The following is a 6,843-nucleotide window of genomic DNA, read 5'->3' as shown; positions in this document are numbered from 1 at the left end:
ACTATATCAAATTTGGTTGGCATACTAAGAGTTCCTAACTTAACTTCTATAGCACAATGCTATGGAATCTTGGAAGCTGAAGTTTGGAGAGGTACCAACAGTCAGTGGCAGGGAAGGACAGCTATAATTGCCAGAGCTTTGTTTGGAAAGGGATTACATAGGACCAGTTAGAAATAAAGAGCGAACCAGTTAGAAACAGAGTTGGACAGGAGTAGTAATGAATTGGAGATTATCTGAATAGGGCTTTTGGGAGCGGAGACTCTGGAAATAATTCAGAGACAAGTATTTGAAACTGAGGTTGCGTCTACACATTTAGTCTGACTCCTTACCAAGTTACATATGCATCCCGGCAATAATTCAATTTTCAGGAGGACAAATGAAGCACCTTTATGAAATGTCTAATATATCCTGCAAGAAAATCAACTGAATGTGAGACCTCCCACCTTCCAATCTGCTTTCTTCTTGAAATCAACCAGATTACCCTAGTTAGTTCATTTCTCTGGACCAGAAGGTAACATAAATTGGCACAGAACTGGCTCATTTCAATGCAATGCAGATTTACTGGAGTTTCAAGCTAGTTGGAAAATTTCTATTGGGAGCGGCCCAGTTTCTGTACTATATAAATGAACAGAATTGATAACAGTGTAGGGAATTATAGTTTTAATGACACTATTCTCAAAGAAGTGTGCAGTAGTCCTTCCTACTTTGCTACCCCAAGAGTATGGCCTGGATCCCTTTCATGTTTTCCCTTTCATGTTTTCCTGGATCCCTTTCATGTTCAGTAATTTCCATTGTACCAAACAGGAGAAAAGAACAGCAGTCAGCAAATATCACGGAGATTTCCTCACCCACAATGAAAAATGCAAGTTGACTTGCTGGTATGTTGCATATGAAAAACATATATGCAACATGTGTTGAAACCTCACAACCTCTGAGGATGCTTGCTATAGATGTGGGTGAAACATCAGAAGAGAATGCTTCTGGAGCATAGCCATACTGGCCGGAAAGCTCACCAGTGATTCCAGCCATGAAAGGCTTTGACAACACATACTGTACTGTATATAGCAGGCATGAGTAAACTTCAGCCCTCTAGGTGTTTTGGACTTCAACTTCCACAATTCCTAACAGAAGTCCAGAACACCTGGAGGGCCAAAGTTGGCCCATGCCTGCTATATAGTCATGAATAACTCTAGACATTTTAATAAAACAAAACCGACTCAAAAACCTAAGTCCATGAGTCAATGTAAGAATTCTCTTCTGAACAAATCCTGCCATGAAAACTCATAGTAGGGTCACATTAGTAAAGTAAAGGTAAAGGTTTCCCTGGACATTAAGTCTAATTGTGTCCTACTCTGGGGGGGGGGGGGGGGTGCTCATCTCCATTTCTAAGACAAAGAGCTGGCATTGTCCATAGACGCCTCCAAGGTCATGTGGCCGGCCTGACTGCATGGAGCACTGTTACCTTCCCGCAGAAGCGGTATCTATTGATTTATTCATATTTATATGTTTTCAAACTGCTAGGTTGGCAGAGCTGGTGCTAAGAGCAGGAGCTCATCCCACTTCCTGGATTCGAACTACCAACCTTTCGGTCAGTAAGTTCAGCAGCTCAGCAGTGTAACCTGCTATGCCACCAGGGTCACCTTGGGGTTCCCATAAATTGGGATTTACTTGAAGGTACAGAACAACAAAAATATACTCACTAGAAAAAAAACATTAGAATTTGATAAGGTGGAAGGCAATAAGAAAAGAGGTAAATCATATTCCAGATGGATAGATCCAAGGAAACTACAGCTATGAATCTGTAAGACCTGAGTAGAGCTATGTGTTGTTGATATAATGACTTTAAGACATTCTAGCATTTGAATGATTTACCTGATATATTTTATTAGCCTTACCTAATTATTTTTATTGCATTTTTATGCTTATAGTCTAGTAATCACTCAGTGGCCAAAAGGCAGTGTAGACTTTTTCTTTATAATTACCTAAGGAAGGTGCTAGTTTAGTGGATTAACTGCATTTGGGCAGTGCATAACAACTCGATGACATCTGAAACTCTTCTACTCCTGGAATTAGTAAAATGAGAATAAATTTATACATCTCAGCTGGAGACAAATAGGTAAATGGATCCTCTGGCTATTCTTGATGTTGAAATGGTTACTGTGCTTCTATTATATAATACTAGCTTGGGGACCCGACTTTGCCTGGGTTATTAGAAGAAGTCATGCCAGATTAACCCCCTAAACTCTATCAATACTTAAATTTTGTCATGTTGGGCAAGTTTGCTCTAGACACATCATCGTTGGAGTTCAGTGTGCTCTCTGACTGCAGGATGACTTCCAACTCTCACCATGGTGTGTCAGTCCTGTCAAATCCCTCCAGTTGGTCATGGGGTTTCTGTGTGCCAAGATAGGTCCACATCCATCATCGGTGTGGTGCAGAGTGCTCTATGATTGCAGGTGAACTATAAATCCCAGTACCTACAACTAACAAACTGCTGAGCTGCTAAACTTGCTGATCAAAAGGTTGGCAGTTCAAATCCGGGGAGCGGGGTGAGCTCCTGCGGTTAGTCCCAGCTTCTGCCAACCTATTATTTATTTATTTATTTCAAATATTTGTACCCTGCCTTTCTCAACCCCCGCTGGGGGACTCAGGGTGGCTTACAACTATTCGATGCCCCTTCATATTTATTTGTTTGTTTGTTTGTTTGTTTATTTACCACATTTATATGCCACTCTTCTCACCCTGAAGGGGACTCAGAGCGGCTTACAAGATATATATAGAAACAATATATTATATTATTAGCATAGTACAATATCAGTATTATATATTACTATATTGTACTATACCATTATATTGTAATATTATTAGTAATACTACATGTAATATAAAATATGTAATTGCAATACATTATTATTAGTAATATATTGTATTACATTATAATATAATAAATATTATATGTATATACAATATATTATATTATTAGCATATTATTATTATATTATTAGCATCATACAACATAATAAATACAATAATTACAAGTAAATAAAAACATTAAACTAGTTAAAATTAAATCCATTTAAAACAATACTGGCTAGTTAGCCTTATCTAGAACCGAAATTCTGCAATCAGCGACACAATCAGAAGCCTGTCCATAGTCCATTTTCCATAGCATTGTCATCATTGTCATTGTCAGCTACTACCCAAAGGCAAACCATGTCTTCAACCTAGCAGTTTGAAAGCATTCAAATGCAAGTATTATTATTTTATTTATTATTTACATTATTTATATCCCACCCTTCTCACCCTTCAGGGGACTCAGGGGAAACATTAAATGCTATAGAAACACAACATATATAGACAGACACACAGAGGCTATTTAACATTCCACCTTTCATGAGGGTATTCTGGCCACCAGGGGAGCTGTCACTTCACTATTCATTAGTGACAATGATGGAGTACTTCCTCATTCTTTTTGCACTGTTGCTGGAGATTTTTATGGCATCATAAATTAGTTAGGTTAACCTCCCCGCATAAGCAGTACCTAAATTTTCAACTTGACAGATGCAACTGTCTTTCGGGCTGCAAAGATCGACAGCAAGCTACACAATGGTCGGAAGCTCACTCCGATCTGGGCTGACTTCGAACTCATGACCTTTCGGTCAGTAGTGATCTTAATGCAGCTGACTCCTAGCCAGCTACGCCACAGTCCCGGTGCTATCTCCTTCGGGATATGTATGAGTAGATCAATAGGTACCACTTCTGCAGGAAAGTAACGGCGCTCCATGCAGTCATGCTAGCTACATGACCTTGGAGGTGTCTATAGACAACACTGGCTTTTTGGCTAAGAAATGGAGATGAGCACCAGCCCCAAGGCAACTAGACAATGTCAGGGGAAACCTTTATTTTTTTGCCCCAGTGCTACATGGCTTTTTTGATTTCACTGCCTTTACTCATTCATGGAGAAGCCATGTCTGTACATCTATCTGCACAATGTCCCCTTTTCACATTAAGGCTGAACACACAGAGACATGTGATGGGGTAAGCTCTACTTCACAAATGTGCTTGCGCAATAAAGTAGTTGGTCCTTAAAGTGCTGCCAGAGTGCATCTTTTGTTCTTTGGGAATGCTCAATTGAAAGTGGGAAGACAACTGGCCTCATATTGTGAGAGATAGGGACTGGGTTCTTTAACTGGATTAAATAATAGCAGTGAGAAGTGGACAGAGGGGAGGAAAAGGTTCAGAAGCACTTCCTGTTTTCTCTAAGAAGGAATGGACATCACAGACTGCCGTAGGGTAGCGCATGGCCCCATGATGTGCCTCCCACTGTTTCTTTGGCCTGCACTCTGGGGTCAGGCCAAAGCTGACAGGATCCTATTTCAGAATGAAAACAGAGCCACTGCAAATGTTTTTGGTTAAACACAGGCTTCTTGGTTGGAGCCAAAGGGCTCTGAATAACAGCTGCACTCCCCTATGGGGTTTGGGACGGATACAGACGGCAATGGGAGTGTGAATGGGAGAAAGGCTCAAAGATGGATGTGTGTGTGCGCGCTCACGCATATGCATGCACATCTGTGTGCCCACAATATCACTATTCCTGTGTGTATGCATATTTGCAAAAATGCTGTGCTTTCTGCCAGCAGACCTTAGAATCGGATTTGCCCCTGGGTTGCTGAACCAAAAGAACATGCTGCTCAACCTCCGAAATTAGTAGCGATCAGACAGAACTGGCTCCTCTCCATAGCATTAGCTTATCTTTCTAGTAATGTCAAAGCAGAGAAGGGAGTAAGAGTGATACCAGCAGAACGATAATGAGTCCAGCCATCCCATAGGAAGCAATCTTATTCCACGTTGTTCCAGATCGCCTTGGGATGAGACACCGAGATTCCGCCATCTAGCTTAGTTTTGTCGACGCTGACAGTCGTGGTTCTCCAGGGCTTTACCCTGGTAGCATAAATACCAAATATTCTTGCACCTGTGTGGGAGCAACTCCACCCCATGTGCACAACCTGAAGCCAGGGCTGGTGTCAGGGGCTAGCATCACAAGGCAATTACTCAGACCTTTATGTATTCCTCCTTACCAATTCCTGTTTACCTGCCTTCTTGAAACATGATAACAATGAGGAAGAAGGAAGGAAGGAAGACCATCCTTCTTTCCTTCAGGATATGTATGAGTGAATTGCGCTTAGAGCAAGAGGGGAAGGAAATGGGAAGGAATGGTAATTGCGACAAACAGGTTGTCAGATTCAATATTGTTAGTCCTTCATATCCACAGATTCTACATCCACGAATTCAGTCATATATATAAATCCCATATTATCTGCTTTGAACTTGAATATATGGCAGTGTGGGCTCAGGTAGCCCAGTTCAAAGCAGACATTGTAGCATTTTGCCTTGATATTCTGGGTTATATGGCTGTGTGGAAAGGCCCTCAGTGAATTTCCATGGCTAAGCAGAGAATTGAACTCTAGTTTCCAGAGTCTCATCCTCAAAGGAAGATCTCACAATGCAGCTACATTCCAAGGAAAGCTTGACAACTTAATTGTGCCATTGCTGTAAATAAGTCAAATGGGTGGAAGATTATTTGTGCAGAAGCTGGTGACATAGCAAAGATTCAACTCTGTCTCTATGGCTCTTTCCCCACCCTTCTGCAAAATGTCCATAATTTCATGCAGGTTATACCAGCTTTTATGGAGGGCAGGAACCGACTCATTTTCAAGTAGCTGACCCAAGCATCACAGCCATGTTAACTTATCTTGTTTTGCAGTCATATGCATACATTGTGATACCCAGTCTTAAGAGGCAATAAATGCATGACTGGGTAGTAGGGAGAGATGGCTTGCCGGCCTGAATGCATACATTCCAATCTTTCACGGATGAACACTGGTACATGTATGGCCAACATCTCAGTGTTTGTTCAAAATGATAAAAAATAAACATTAATTGAGGAATTAAACACAAATTAGGAGAGACTGTAGACCAGGCATGGGCAAACTTTGACCCTCCAGGTGTTTTGGACTTTAACTCCCACAATCCCTTACAGCCTCAGGCCCCTTTCTTTCCCCCCTCCGCTACTTAATTTCGCCCATGCCTGCTGTAGACTGCAGTAGTTTGCTTTTGCCTGAGCCAAATGGAAAGAACAAGATTCTGCCCTCTGCACTTTAAACTCACTTTACAGAAAATCAAGTAAGCCGAGAACAAAAGTTCAAAATAGGCAGAGAATGAAGAAACTTGGACATTTCAGAAATAGCTAAAAATGTGGGGCAGGAGACTGTTCTTGCCAAATTGGGATAATGGGGTGGGATATAGGGGTTTCATCATTGGACTGGTGACCAGGGTCTGAATTCCTGTTTGGCCAAAAGAACCACTGGGTGTCCTGTTGGAAATATTTAAAATTAATTACAAAAATGTGAGTCAAGCACTGAAAAGGTTAAATGGATGCAATGACTCAGCAAAAGCTGCAGCCTATATAAGCAGGTGTGCCTGTAAGCAGTCAGTCTGAGGTAAATCTCAGTGGGAGAAAGGTCTCAGTCTGCAAGAAGGCCTCACAGTGTAAGGCAGGCCTTAGTCTGTGAGAGAAGCCTCTGTGTGAGGTAGGCCTTAATCTGTGAAAGAAGTCTCTGTGTGAGGTAGGCTTTAGTCTGTGAGAGAAGCCTCTGTGTGACGTAGGCCTTAGTCTGTGAGAGAAATCTCTGTGTGAGGTAGGCCTTAGTCTGTGAGATAAGCCTCTGTGTGAAGTAGGCCGTAGTCTGTGAGAAGGCTTGGTGTGTGAAGCTTCAGTGATAGAAGCCCCAGGTTGCAGGTCTCGTGTGTAAAGCTGTGTGTAAAGCTCCTGTGTAAAGCTCC

The sequence above is a fragment of the Anolis sagrei genome, chromosome 6, assembly GCF_037176765.1.
Source record: "Anolis sagrei isolate rAnoSag1 chromosome 6, rAnoSag1.mat, whole genome shotgun sequence".
In the NCBI taxonomy this organism is placed as follows: Eukaryota; Metazoa; Chordata; class Lepidosauria; order Squamata; family Dactyloidae; genus Anolis; species Anolis sagrei.
The sequence above is the reverse complement of the archived record's forward strand: the minus strand, read 5'-3'. Positions refer to the sequence as shown.